This window comes from Ambystoma mexicanum, chromosome 4q, assembly GCF_040938575.1.
Source record: "Ambystoma mexicanum isolate Mex_15411 chromosome 4q, UKY_AmexF1_1, whole genome shotgun sequence".
Lineage (NCBI taxonomy): Eukaryota > Metazoa > Chordata > Amphibia > Caudata > Ambystomatidae > Ambystoma > Ambystoma mexicanum.
Window position 1 is genome coordinate 1,159,471,799 of NC_090928.1, and position 16,090 is coordinate 1,159,487,888.

At 47.6% G+C, this 16,090-nt stretch overlaps 1 protein-coding gene across 6 annotated transcripts in view; it reads left to right on the top strand.

The window, feature by feature from the left end:
* The window catches only part of LRFN2 (leucine rich repeat and fibronectin type III domain containing 2), a 2,062,896-nt gene that overhangs the window by 132,844 nt on the left and 1,913,962 nt on the right, over window positions 1–16,090 (top strand). The gene's annotated exons all lie outside the window — the stretch shown is intronic.

Sequence of the window (16,090 nt, forward strand, 5' to 3'; positions counted from 1 at the left end):
TTCATTATTCTTGTTGTATTCATCGCAAGCGCCTGGATGCCCTAGGGCCAGGCGGCGCTATACAAATAATAAACTAAACTAAACTAAACTAAAAGCCAACAATGTTGTCAAGATATTCAGCAGCGTACTTCTGTTATCCCTCATCTGCTTGACGTGGCCCAATGATAAAGCTGCTGCAACACTTGTAACTCATTTAACAGATGCTAGTGCCATTGCAGCTGCCTGATCAAGAGTTGAACTCTGATGGCTGTTACATCCCTCTATGGCCTTCCTGAATGTGTTAAAGCCATGTTTAATGAAAACATTCCAGGCATCCTTATCACGGCCACATTTTGGGAATGGCACACCGTTTTCATTAGCGGACTGGCATACTTTACAGACATTTCTTTAACAGACTCCTCATATGTAAGCCAATTATAGGTTTTTAGCCATTTCTTTTCAAACGTGCGACCTTGCTGGGATATAAAAGCATCCGATTTGTTCATGTTTGGGAAGCATTCCTGTGTCACATTGCTGCTTCCAACATCACTGATTGTAGGGGCATCTGTTATATTTTCCACGCATTTTGCCTGACAGCTTGATGCATCTGTGGAGCTCAAAATTGCAACTGCTTTGTCAGCCACATAGGACATCTGCTTTGGTTTAGCAGGGGTTATTGTAATAAACCTCTCCATGATTGCTTTGGGGTTTCAGATGCGTCTTTTTGCAGGGGACTTGAGTGAAGCGGTTGCTGCTAGGTATAATGCCCAAGAAAAAAATGTAACTGGCATACAACTGCAAGGAAGAAAACTGGATGCTGTAATTCATATAAAAATTATATCTTAATGCAAGACATTTTCTTATATTTCTGTTTGAGTTTACAGACTTTATGTTGTAGTAGGTCATCATCAATCAATTTATAAATGCTGGTTACCAAACCGAACCAGACAAGGCTGAGTTCTTGGAAGTGAAACACTTCACGTAGGCCAGTGTCATGTGTCTCTGTTAAAATAAGAAACCCAAACAAACCTTGGGGTGCCCGCCCCACCAAATGAAAGCATTGGTGGGTGCCACCATTCAAAGCCTTGTTACTGCTGGGGTAGAAGACCTGTGAGTGGGGCCAAATACTAGCATTACCTCACACCTGCCCCCTACACCAGGGTTACACGCGATGGCTGCACGACACAACCCACCCAAAAACATACAGTATGGTTCAAATGGACAAACACAGGTCACGCGCTCAAGGACACACCAGGGTGAAGGTGGATCAGTGAATTACATCCAAAAGCACAGTTCCTCCTACCGCCAATTCTCTGAATGCACACACCATCCTACCTGGAACATTTCCCCACCCACTGCAGGCCTCTGCTGCCACCTTGGCCGACTGCACTCTATTGCACCTTCCACCCCACACTCCGCGGCATGCCTGAAGGGGTACTCTTTTACCTGGCTATACTTGGACTCCTGGTCCAGAGGGGTCTTCTGAAGGCTGACGAGGAGGTGCTGGAAGTGACTCCTGCCAGCGTGCTCCACTCCTCCAGCTTTTGACTATGATAAATGGAAGCCTCTTTCAGTGTGGGTGGAGAGACAGGACAAAGGTCAGTGGCTTAGGGACATGAGTGAAACACATGCACAAACACATGTCATGTGCTCAAGGACACACATGGGTGAAGGTGGATCAGGGAATGACAACCACAAGCACTGTCCCCTCACCTCTAATCGTCCAGATGCATGCACCAGCCTACCTGGCACACCCACCCATCCACTGCAGGCATCTGCTGCCACCTGCACCCCACACTCCATGGCACACTGCAGTCACCTCAATGTTCCATGGAGACACTCTCTTATCTGGCTGTACTTTGACTCCTAGTCCGGGGGTGGATCTTCTCGAGGCTGCCGAGGTGCTGAAAATGACCCTTGCCCAGGCTGCTCCACTCCTCCAGCTTTTGAATGTGATAGGGGAAGCCTTGTTCACTGCGGGAAGAGAGACAGGACAAAGACAAGTGACTTTGAGGCATGGGTGTAACCCCTGAATGCCCCCACCCAGAACTCCCATATGTTTTAAAGAAGCCCTCACACACTGGTGGGGTTAAAGCCTGGTTACATGTGTTGAGATGGAACAGATGTCACAGGGGAAAGAAGGTACATTGAATGAGGTAGAATGGGCAGGTGACAGAGGATGAAGGCGCAAGAGTGCAATGGAGAAGAGACTGCTGATATGGGGAAATGAGCACATGACATTTATAGGGCTGATGACACAGGTGGTAGAAAGGCTGTTGGCACAGGGAGAAGAGGCAGGTGGCATGTGAGAGATGGGACTTGGGTAGAAGAGGATGGAGACATGGTGGAGAAGGGATAGGTAACATGAGTGGGAGAGTGTCAAAAACACGGCAAAGAGGTGTTGATGGGGGAATAGTGGCCTTGTGGCACGGGAGAGGGAGAGGCTTGTTACAAGATCCCCCAACCCAGGTCAGTAACGCCTCTGCTCCCTCCTTACCGTGGCATGCTGGAACGGCAGACCCCCAGTGCAAGGTGCGTTGTGAGGATCATCAGTGCCTCGCCACAAGATCCAGGGAGGGAATAACTTCCCCTAGTCTCCACCATGCTCAGACCTTGTAATTGGCCAGCCCAAAAGCTGAGAAGGCCTGAAAGCTGCACAGTTGTTGGTTGAACATTGCCATCCTTGAGCAAGTTAGTAGAATCTGTCCTCATGTGTGTCTATGGGGCATTCATACTCATGGGACTTGTGAACATTGGGCCACAAGGACAGCTTTAGGTGTATCAATATGGAGACTTTAACACTTGTATGCTCCTGTGGGTTAAGCAGAGAAGCCCATGTATTGCAGTAAATGACAGAAAGGATACTCCATTAGAGCTTATGCCCCATGATGGTAAATGGGAAACCCCACTGGAAGGTGCTGAAATGCACAGGATGAGCGTGAATTGTCCACCACAGAGAGGATATTTTAAGAAATTTTGATAGTCCCTCTATTTCGAGTGAGTGGGAAAACCTCAGGATCCTCGCAAATTACAATACTCTAATGTAAGTCACTGCTTTAAATGGAGAAAAAAAAGAAGTGCAGGTAATCGCAAATATAGGCTTTCATTGAGCGGGGGCTCAGGATGGGAGGGCTCTTAAAAACAGTCTCATGCTGGAGCCCAGCCGAGGCTCATCGACCCATATTAAGTAATTTCACACTGCTTGTCCTTCTCCAACTCCATTTTCCACTCCTCCATTTGTCTTACTTTCTATCCTTATCGTTCTCTATGTATGTCCATTTGTATATGTCTCACTCCCCACACTTGCATTTCAGTTATGTTCTCACACCATCTTTAACTCTATTTGGAGACTGGCCTTGGGTCCATGCTTTGATAAAACATCTCATTATTTCCAACCGAAATGTCAGTATAACAGTTTACTGTTAAGTCATTACATATAAATTTGATTCAATCTGCATATTGCAACCCTCTCTCAAAGATGCCCATCAATCACAGACTGATTTGACTTGTTCTGACACCAGTATTGTTGTATAAAAGAAGGTAGGCTTTGAGAACTCCCAATGTTTGCAGGCAATGCACAATGAGATTAAATAATCTGCCAAGGAATTTTTGCGTCAAACTAGAAGATATCTTACTTGTAAACTAAGCTTCAGAAGTAGATTTCTATTTTTGCTCACTTCCATTGTTTAATAATAAACAATGTGGGTGGTACCTGGAGCTATATGTGTGTTTTTCAGTCCAAAACTGCAATTGCTTAGTTAGATATTAGAAAACACACTGATAATAACAATACTGACACCTTCCCTCAATTTTGACAAGACTAAAGTGCTTTTCTTCCCTCCTAACACTCTCTCCCCTTCCCCCCTCCTTTGATCCACTTTCCCCCTTCCAATCTCCCCATCTCGACCCATGCCCACAATCTTGGCCTCCATATTGACTACTCTCTCTCCTTCTCCAACCACATCTCTCTAACCTCTCTTGCCTGTCGGCACCACCTCTTCAACATCTGCAAGATCCGCTCCTCTCGCACCTTCCACGCTTCTAAACTCCTCCCTTATTTTCTCCCGCCTCTTCTACTGCTCCTCTCTCCTCTCTGGACTCCCTGTCTCTCACCTGACTCCCCTAAAATCCATCTACCACTCCTCTAACCGTACTCTATGTTTTCTCGGCCCTCTAGACTCTATTTCTACCTCACTCTCTCAACTCGGCTGGCTTCCCTTCCTCTCACAACTGAAATTTCAATTCCTCGGTCTTGTCTACATATCTCTCCATGACCTTGCCCCCCTATCTTTCTTCCCTCCTCTCATTTTACTCTCCCTCCCGTTCTCTCCGCTCAGCTGATCTCTACCTCCTCACTGTACCCCCAGCCCCATGTGCCTCCTCACGCTTCCGCTCCTTCCAACTCTTGGCCCCCCTCCTTCCATTGGAACTCCCTACCTCTTTCTATCCGCTCCACCCCCACCTACTCATCCTTCCGCTCCTCTCTGAAAGCCCTTCTCTTCACTCCCCCCCTGACTCTCCTTCCCTACCTCTCTCCCCCCTCAAACTCCCTCCTTCTCGCTCCTCCCGATAACCTCAAATTGGACACTGAAACCACTTAAGGGTGTAAGAGTTCACTAGGGGACTCCCACATCCCTGTACCCTCCCTCCTTCCCCCTTCCTCCCACTCCCCCGACCTCAAATCAGACATTGGCCCTCATTACGACCCTGGCGGAAATCGAAAAACGATGGCGGAAATGCAATACCGCCATCGAATACCGTTCGGTGCGATTATGACCCGTCACCGTAAAGTACGATGCCATTAGCGACACCGTAGTGAACGCCAACGCTAACTGCACCAAGTACGCGCACGCGCGCACTGCAAAACCGTAATTACCACAATGGCGCAACGGTACGGGAATTCTGACCCTAGCGGACATGTACCTAACGCCATCAAGCATGGCGAAAAGTACCATTCCGCCATGGTGAGAAGTACGGCATCGCAAACCAACCGTAAAAGGCCCTACTGAGTGCCTGTACACCACTCCCTGCCAAATTGCACAACTCCTCGTAGGTGCAATGAAGTCACACAATGCAACCAGTGAAATGTACAAGTCACCCATGCATGCCAACGAACAAATGAATGTAGGGGCTCCAAGTGCCTTGTGAGTGGCCATCCATATTAGCCATGGCACCATTGCCGTACTGATGCAGCACAGGCATGTGAAGCTTCAAGTACAGCAACATGAACTGAAAACTGAGACAAACAAAAACAGGCCCCCCCATCGCTTGACACCAGTGTAAGGCAACATACAAAGCAGTTTCCTGAGTGAGACTGCACCAGCCCTGTACTCCTGCCTGTACTCCTGCCAGTAAACAAACCAACCATCAGCATAAGCATGTACCACACAAGTTGGCAGAGTGACTGAGCAGCCAGGCACGAATACAGAAGCTATTCCAATGGACATGACCTCAGTCTCCCTCCAAGAAATGCACGCAAACACAGGCACCTGTGACCAGCCATATTCTGAAAATCACATCATTCCACCAATCCACCTGGCTGCCCGGCATCTGTTACACAAAAGCTAATCCCCCTCCCATGAGCATGACATCATCAAAACAGACATAATTGCATCCCCTATCCCTGACCTTACTGGCCTTCGTAGGCAAACGCGCCCAGTACAGTACCACGCAACTATACTCAGAAGGCCGAACCCAAAGCAGATCTCCTCACAATACATCGCTCCACAAATAGGAATATGCTACATTACTTGCAAAGAATAACGCTACACGGTCAATATCATAATCAAAATTTAATGCACAACAAAATCACCCGGGCCATACAGCTATTAGGTCATGAACTCCAAATCATATCTCATAATTGTGGGCTGCATCCGCAATAAATGACCAGCTTCTTCTTGTGTGACGCCCTGTTCCTCCATGGTACACAGGGGCTACATTCACGTTCAAAAAGGCAACATGGAAGCGCCTAGAACCGCAGGGCCGTCCCATTAGGTAGGCACTAGTCCAGCTGAAAGCTCGAAATTTTGCTCCTAGCCACTAGTACTGCGTAAGGGCATGTGGGCCATTGGCGATCGTCCCATAAGATCGTAATGGTGCTCCACTGATTAACACGAAGCAGCAGGTGTCAGGAGTAAAAGCCATCTGCAGGAGTGGCATACAGATGGCAGCGGCAAAAGGGGAGGAGATACCTGTCACCCAAATGAAACGAAAAAGAATAGTATGGGCATCTGAACTCCATTTGAATTACTCACTTCAAAGATCACACTAAATCCACAGCCATATGCATGCTAGCCCACTCAAAAGGATTATTCGCACCCAAAAATCACTTGCGAATCATAACTATATAAATCGAGGTGAAAACACTATTACAAACGAGTGTTTGTGTGCATGCGTCTGTTAAAACAGAATCCATTAGATGGGATTAGTAACGTGCATAGACACAAGTGTTTGAAGGCGCGTCGAGACAGGGAGGGTTCAACAAGGGCAGATAGACGATGGTCCCACTATGGCAGCCCTGCATCACATGGCGCAGAGGAAGTTGATAGATTCCAAAAAGCCATGTACATGGCAGACTCTCTATTAAATCATCTGTCCATGCATCCATACATCATTCCCTCATCCCGGTATAAAAACGCCTGATTATTTACTCACATAACATTTGAAATTTCCATTGAGTCTGTGCTTAATGCAGTCTGCAAAATCCACTGTGCTCCAGGCCGGAATTCTAGTGTTGTGAAGTAACATGTATTTGGGAACGTCCTGCCTTATCCTCCACTACGCTATTGCGCATCCCATACTATTCATGTCAATCATTGCATTCTCGGCATGGCCTCTGTCCCAAGGACATTAAACAATAGAACTTTCTATCTGCAGTCAGACCTGTGGGCGTCTCCTCGCCGCTAGCTGGAAACCGAAAGCGCTGTCCTTCGAATTCCTCCTTTGCAACATCACGTCGAAAAGGCATCTGTGACCGCTTGAAATCACAAATCCATCCATTTAGTGCGGCAGTGTGTGAAAATGGCAACTGGTTTCACTCACAAATGGGACGCCCCGCCCGTCGGTGAACCGCGGTACAGCGCTGCATGAGGGTCCCCCGTTAATCGAGTACTACATTCCACTGACCCTTCACAAGTTTGTTCCCGACTGCAAAGATAGTATGTGAAACAATGGGACCATAGCAGAATTAACATATGAAGCAATATCTCACTGCCATCGGGATGAAATACATGATTGTAATAGCAAGATGCCATGCGTCGATTTGCAGCGTTGTGTGCGGGACGTGCTCGCCCAAAGGGGATTGCAGCTTGCACAGGTGGAATGAAACACCACAGGTGGAGGCTATACAGCTTGAAAACACATAAATTGCACACCCAACCCCCTCCCACAACCACACCCACTCCAAAATGCTACCGGCAGGACTAGCGATGTTGGCCCTGGGGGACCTGATAGCACTGCAAGTACTCCAACTTCAAAAAGAAGACGAACACTAACTACTACAACAACCGGCCGCACAGAGGAGACGCAGGAGGAGGAGGAGGGCAAGGCAGGGCCAGCAAGGCCCACCAGCACAGCCACTACCACCACGCAGGCAGCCCGCAATCCCACGCCTCCGAGCACATCCGTTCAACCTCACTGATGAGCAGATCCACACCCTCTACCATTTGGACCGGGACACCATAACCGCCATTGTGGACATGACACACGCTGACCTTGTGAGCATGATAGATAGCCATCCCACCCCTACTGAAGGTGGTGTCAGTACTCCACTTCCTGGCCACAGGCACCTACCAGCACACAGTCGGACAGTTGCATGGCATTTCACAGCCACTGTTGTCACGGACACTATTGCAAGTGCTCGATGCCCTCCTGAAGCACGCAAACGACTACATCTCTCTACCACGCTCGGAGCAGGAAATTACGAACACAAAAGTGGGATTCCATGCACTTGCCGGCATACCGGGTTGCATTGGTGCCATCGACTGCACCCATGTGGAATTGGTAGTCCCACATGCCATGGAGGCCCAGTACCGCAACCGAAAACAATATCATTCTCTTAATGTACAAATGGTGTGTGTCTCAAACAGGATCATTACACATTGTTGTGCCCGATTTCCTGGATCAACCCATGATTCCATGGTCTTACGGAACTCTACAATACCACGCTACATGGAGCGACATGCAGGGAACAGATCCTGGCTACTCGGTGAGTCTCATTTCATGCATGATAATGTGGGGTATGTGATGCGGCAATGACCTGGCAGGAAGGGGGGGGTGCTTACGTAGCAATGTAATTCCTCAAACATCCTTTATTGTCCACATACAGGTGATGCCGGGTATCCACTGAAGAGATGGCTCCTTACACCACTCCGGAACCCACAGAACCAGCATGAGGAGGACTACAACCATGCCCACTCACGTACCCGTGTAGTCATAGAACAGGCATTCGGCCTACTGAAGGGTCGTTTCCGCTGCCTCAGCAGGTCTGGCGGGGCACTCCTGTACCGCCATGAGAAGGTTGCAAAGATGGTCATGGCATGTGTCATGCTACACAACATGTGCATACGTAGAAATGTGCCCATGCCCCCTGACGCAGAACTGCAAGCACCTGAATATGGTCATGATGTGGGTGGGGATGTGGCAGCACCTCAAGGAGTCCGCGAGGCACAGGAGGGCCGTGAAATTCGTCAGATTATCATAGATTCATGTTTCTAGCACTCACGCCTGGTGGCTGATACATGGACACGGGACTTGTGGCACTGTGTGTGTCTGGAACATGCACAATATTGACTGTACGCCTATAATGGCCTCGTACACAAAGATCAATGTCCACACATCTCATTGGATGATTGTGAAATGTTTATAGCATATGTGAAATTGTGTTACACACCCCATCGACCCGCCACCCAAGTAAGCCCAACACACCCCCTCCACCCTCCTACCTCCCCCCCGAACACCAGTGTCCAAGGATGCTCATTGTCAGTGGGCAGACGCTATTGCAAGCCCCCTCTCCGGGTATCAGGGGCACCCCTGCCTGTGGAGCGCAGGTTCCTCCCAGATCTACGTTGGGGGCTGCCCTGGACGGAACTTGCAACGGATGATGTCTCTGCCTGCTCACGTCCATGCATGTCCCTAAGGGTTTGTGAGAGCTCAGTGAGCACACGGCGCACAGCGGCAAGTTCAGCACATACGTCTTTGGACGTCGCATGCAGTTCCCCCCTCAGGCTCTCGGTGCTTCTCTCCATTTGTACTCTCAGGCTCTCGGTGTTTCTCTCCATTTGTACTCTCAGGCTCTCGGTGCTTCTCTCCATTTCTGCCCTTAGTGTCTCTGTACATGTTTCTATGGCTGCCTTGGTACCCCCACATTCATCAGCATGGTCCTTGAGGAGCGTGGCCAGTTGCTGCTGTTGCACGATCACCTGGTCGAGGGACTGTTGCCTCTGCTGGGCCATGGCCATTTGCAGTGGTGTCACAGAGGGGCTGATCACCTCATGTTGCCTTGACACAGGGCTTGTGGGGGATGGCCAGTCGTCGTCTTGTGAGTGCCCCTGCGTGGTATCCTCATGGTGTACGGGATGAAACAAACAGGGGGATTGAGACAGGTCATGGATGGATCGTACATCGACATCACCGTTTTCTGTGTCGGAGCATGCTGCCATTAATGCAGTTTCACCTATGGTGCTGCTGCCACCAGAAGCATTGCCTTCTGTGGCATCCATTGGGGGGGGCCTGTGGTGGTGGTGGTGTTGTGGCCATGCTGGCTGCTGGGGTGCCTGTTGAAGTCCCCTCCTGTGTGCTGCCACTTGATTTGTGCTGCTGCCGTGTCTTGATCCGTGCAGCTGAGGTGGAGGGTCTTTGGCCGTTGGTCTTGGCCCTCTTTGCAGGTGTGCTGGTAGGGGTGTCCTGGAGCTCGTCATTTGAATCGGACCCTGTGGTGGAGTAAAGGAGGGCGAGCGTTATTTATGGTTCTGTGGAAATTGGAATGGCAATGTATCACATGCATTGGGGTGGTACCTGAGGGTGATTTGGGTCAGGGCCTTGGAGGTGGTTTCATTTTTGTGTGGATTGAGGGTGCAGTTGTATTGCAGCCTGCAGTTAGGGGGTGCCTGCTGCACGTGTAGAGGGTGTTTTTAGGAATTTTATTTATTTATTTATTTATTTAATTTGACTTTTAATGTGCGCTATCAGGCCAATGTAAGTGGACGTTCTCCTGGACATGTGTTTCTGTTGCACTATGTGGACACATGGTACTTCACATGATTGGACATTGTGGTTTTAGCATAGTTTCATTTGGGACACCTACCTGATTCTTCGGATGTCTGCACTCCTTTCTCCATCCCTCCGACTCCCTCTATGGTCTCCATTTCAATGGTGGAGGCACAGATTTCTTCCCAGGGGGTCAACTTGATGGGTGATTCCGATCCTCCCCCGGTAGCTGTGGCTATGTTACGGTTGGCGGATAGTATGCTCCGTACGCGTATCCGCAAGTCGTCCCATCGCTTTCTGCATTGCTGTGGGTTGCGGGGTGCGGTCCCCACCGCACTTACCCGCTGTGCCACCAGGGCCCATATGGCCTTCTTGTTCGCAAGTGCCGTCCTGGTCATTTGCGTCGAGAAGACGACGGCAGCATTCTCCTGGAGGGTCTCTGTGAGCACCGTGAGTTCCTCACGTGAGAAGTGGACCTGCCGCTTGCGGTCGCACGCTTTTTTCGCTACTTTTCCCATTATTTTGGTTTCACTAGGGTGGATGACGGGTTGGGATGTCTCTCAGGGTAGTATTTTTAATGGTTGTGTGAAAATTCTTATTTTATAGGTGTACGGCGTGATGTTTCCTGTTCCGGGACCATGTTTTTGCTTCCGTTTCCGTATATTTACGGTCACCGTATTTTCCGATTGCCGCTCATTACGGTGACCGCTATGTCCGGTGGCGGAATTGCACCTAGGTCGCCGTACGACGGCGGTGAGGGGCGTTTTGGGGACATTTCCGCCATCGCGGACTTTGCACTTCCGCCAAGGCCTAGTGCTCGTGCCCGATGGGTCAGAATTAGCTGCACTTTACTCCGTCGTGCAATGGCGGAAACGCTATTTACGCTATGGCGGTCAGGTCAGTTGCTTTCCGCCAGGGTCGTAATGAGGGCCATTGAAACCCTCATCACCTACCTCCTCTCCCCTCCCCCTCTTCCCCTCCTTTTAAGTAAATTGTTTTACATACTGTATCACTGGTTTGTTTCATGTTTGTAAATATGCTTCTTTCATTATTGTACCTTGTTGTTATACTGTAAAGCGCTTTGACTTAAAGCGCTATATAAACTCAATAAAAATAAACATAAACAAAGATAAATGTTCTAAACACCATTTCCCAAGCTTTCAAATGAATCTGTGCTCCATATGATAACTCTGAAGTGACCCTCTGAGTAACAGGTAGAGCCACGTTAGTGAAACGGTGTTCTGTGTCCTAAAGTGATGGCAGCTCTGGAAATGTACTTTTGCCTCACCTTGTGTTCTGCAGGGTGGGCCCTGAAGGAGACATTATGGGCACTGCGGGTGGTGGAGAAGAGTGCTCTGCTTTCTCCAGCAAAGGCTGCAGGAGCTTAGAACTTCGATGTGATCAAATGAAAGTAAATAACACAGAGAATTTGGGATCCAAAGAGCATTTCCTTCATTCACAGGAGAGTCTGGCAAAAAGCACATTAACCTACAATATGTAGGATGTCTTGGCACAATACTTGCCCATGTCTCAGTAACCCAGTGCTTAATTTGTGAAAAATAAGTGTCAGGGCCCAAATGTTTTCTAGAACTCCTGTGACACTGTAGGTGGGCAGTTTCCCACCACAGTTGCCACCACCCATAGTTGCTCTCCTCAGTGCCATCATATTTGGGGATACACTAAGCTCACACCTGCTCCTTGTTGCTCTCTTCAGTGTCATCATATTTGGGGATACACTACAGCTCACACCTGCTCATTGTTGGTCTCCTCAGTGTCATCATATTTGGGGATACACTACACCTACTCATTGTGGTTGATGGATGCACTATCTGAAATATTAAGTGACCACAAATAAGTGCCAGGGCTGAGAGTACTTAAGCACTGCATAAGCCTATGAACATTGTCAAGATACGCCCATTGCAGAACGGCAAGTTAAATGTCTACATTCTTCACAAAAAAATCACAACTCACATTTACCACGTTGTTTTAATTTGTAAATACCTGCCCCGTGATTTCTCACAAAGGAGACAGCCGCGAATATTGGCGCTAAGCAAAGTTCATAAATTTGTGCCTGAGCTTACTCTGTATCAGGTGACACTGCAAACATCAAAGCACTTCCCTGCAGAAATCCCTGGGAGTTAATATACACTGGAAGTGTAAACGTCTGTCAAAATGTGTCTTCCACTTACTGCTTTTGAAAGAACAAGAGGGAAGCTGTTGATAGCTCACATGCACAGTGTTGCATGTTCACAGAAGTGTTTGCAAACCTGAAGCACTGCACAACCACAGCAGAGGAGTAGAGGCACACTGCACATTCACTTCACTTTCATGTCATTTCGTTTACACCCCCCTTTTCTACTTTCAGAACTGGCAAATTTCTCACAACCGCTGCTTTGACATTATCAGAAAAGAGAAAAAGAGAAGGAATAAAAAAGAAATCCTATGTACCCTGCCTTAACCTATTAAACAGCTATTCCAGCACCTGCCACACTTTTTGTGCATGCAATCCTAGCCCTGCTGGTGCAGTATTTTTGCAGCCAACTACCCAGGCAGGAATAATAGATGAATGGAGGTCTGCAACCATTGCCAGACACGGGCTGTGGGCACTTCCAAATGTACTTATGATTGCTTGTGTGTGTGCCCACAGTCATTTGCAAGGACACTCACTCAGAATCTCCTGCTAGAGCCATCAATTCCATGCATGCACATTTAGTAAACTCATGTTCCCGGAGTGCAGCAGCACATGGGCCGTCATGTGGAGCACTGTGCGTCATTGCCTGCATTATCGGACAGGCCAAATGGGCACTTCTTTGCACAAAACAAAGCCTTTCCCTGCCAGGTGTAACTTGCTACTACTGCCTCATCATCTATATATTTCACTACTCAGCCCCCTTCCCTCCCAGCTGGCCCTCTTCACCGTTCCCACCTGTTCTTCAGAAGGAGAAGCTCCACGGTCTCGTGCTTACCTCGTGCTACCTTGACCTCTAGAAATATCTGCTTGCTGGTCAATTCTGACATTTGGCGCAATTCCCCGGACATTGCACGGCACACACTGCCTCAAAATTGATTTCTAAGAAATACCTGTGGAGTGCTAGCCTTGAATGCAGTATGTAATTGTGCATGCGCAGAGCCTCTGCACATCACACCATTAAGTTGCAACACATGGACTGAAACAATTGAAGCAAGGAGGTGGGGTGGAACAGTAATTCACCAATAGTCCAAGGAACACAGACCACCCAAAGTTGTGAGTGTACCTATAACAGACAGCACTGCTACATAAAAAAGCATAAGCACACCTACATTTACCTCCTTATTATCATTTGAAAATGATTGGCGCACAGAGTGGGAATAGAGGGTGGAGTTGGACGGAGGGGTCTGAAGACCAAATCCAAATTAAGTAATGGGCTGTGCTAAAAAAATAGTGAGCTAATCTCCTCCAACTTGAAGGTGGAGCACAAGACCGACGACATTGTCCTGAGCACTTTCGTTTTTCATACCAGGGTGATCTAATCGGCCCGTGGCACTTCCTGGTTTTAAAAAACCTATTGGAGCAATATGTAGAGTGGCTAGGGCCAAATGCCATGGCTAGGGGGACTGGAAGAAAGCTATTGGAGCAACAGGTCAGTGGACCATAGCAAAACGCTGCATCACTGGCCATGGACAAAGGACATGGCTAGTGTGCCCAAAAGAAACCTATTGGTGTGGCTGTGACTAAGTGCCGGGGACTCTGGCCATGGCTGAAGTCCATGGCTAATGGGCCTGTCTAGGAAACCTATTGGATCAAAGGCTGTGGGCATTGGCCATGGCTACAGGCCATGGCTAGTGGGACTGGGAGAAAGCTATTGGGGCAACATGTGAAGGGGCCACAGTCGAAGACCAGGAGCAGTGGTTACTAATTGGGAAAGAAAGGTAGTGTTTTAAAAGATACAGTGGCCATGCCTGAAGGCCCTGGCTAGTGGGCATGAAAGACAGGTATAGTGGGTGCAAAAGAAACATATTAGGGGAACATGTACAGTGGCCTGTAAAAAAACTATGGCAGAACAAAACCCTTGCAATTCACTGAAAAAATACCTTAGTTAATGTGCAGTTAAGTAGTGAAGATATGACGCAACATAGCCATTGCAATTCAGCGGATGTGAGAAGTCATGAACAGCTTAACTCGGCGTGTTCCTGTTGCAAAGCCCAGGAGCACATACACATTCTAAGTGAATGGATTCACAATTTCATACAGCATGACATTATCGGGGACAGCAAAAGGAGCACGCTGAGATAAGCTGGTCATGACTTCCCACATCTGCTGAATTTCAAGTTTTTTTGTGTTAAATCTGCACAACTTAACTGCATCTTAACTAAGGTTTTTTGGGTGAATTACATGGCCTGCGGTAGCGTCTTTGTAGTTATGTTAAGTTGCTCAACCCATAAGAAGAGCAGTTTTTGGACGGCTTAAAACTTTGGCACTGTTTGATGAATCCTCACCAAACTCTGCATATGGCCACCTCAGAATGATTTTGCAAAGTGTGGTGCAGTTTCGTCAAGTGGGGAGCAAAGTTATATGGGGGTCCCACTACTTTAGAAATTCTCATAGACATAATGGAAAAATGTGTCGCTCACGCCTGTAGCCCAAACCACTGGACAAATTTACCAGAAACATGCACAAGGAGTGGTGGCTTGGTCCCGAAAGTGTGCTTCTGCAAATTTGGTGCAAATTAATTTAGGAGTTTCTTATAAAATGCCAAAAAGTAAGTAAACAAATAAATGGGATATCTGTCTACAGTCCGCAGTCTTATTTCCTGGTCCGTGGACACCTCTGGCCAATCAGGGGGTGGCATTGTGTTCAGGGACATCAAACGCACACGCTCATTGGTTGTTGAAAATGTGAGCTGCATCAAACATTTTGAAACAGTGACCATATTGGTTGGATCCACAGACTACAGACTTTGTCCGCAGATAGCGCGGTGCAAAAATGTGGGGTTATTTTGTGGCTGAAAGAGTGGCTGGGAAGGGTGGGGGAAGATGGAGCCATTTTTTATACGTTAAAAAGGCCATGCAGGTGCCGCAGAATCCACACTCAATTTACTGTCTGTGGCCATATTTTCTGAGATGTGGACATGGGCAGAAATGTGTCAGCGGATACGGGCATGAGTCTGCAGACACTATTGCGATTAAAGTACACATGTACACATATTTTATTAAAGTATTGAGAGTGATAATATGTGTTTTTGGAATAGAAATATTGTTATTAGTTGTTTCTAAAGTGGTTATACAATAGCTAAAGTGAATAGTGAAGTGAGGTTACAACATGGTTGAAAAGTATAATTATGACAGTGGTTAATGTGTATATTTTTGGGGACATGGTTGTATAGCTGTGACAATGGCTAGCATGGTTGTATAGTTTTGGCCGACAATAATAAATGCAAATGGGGTGAGTCATGTGATTTGAAGGGGGATTCTGTCAATTTATAATGTTGTTGAATTCTATTGTGTTGGCCATGGCCAGTGTCCAGTTTCTTGGGGGTATAGCCTCCAGCCATATTAATATGTGTATAGTAATTATAGGTATTCTAGGGGGAGTATCAGTCTGTACACTGGCCGAATCCACAGTAGTATGTGTATAGTAATTATAGGTACTCTATGGAGAGTATCAATCTGGACACTGGACATGACCAATGTAATATGTGCATTGTAATTATAGCTACTCTAGGGGGAGTATCAATCTGGACACTGGCCATTGCCATAGTTATATGTGTATCGTAATTATAGCTAGTCTACAGTGAATATACAGTAATTGTAATATGGTGGAAGGATACTATTGAAGTGTATATGATATTTATAATGCTACCAGAACTGGACACTGCACAGGGCTACAATAGTGTGTCCTTAGTGATCCTGGCTACAGTAGTATCTT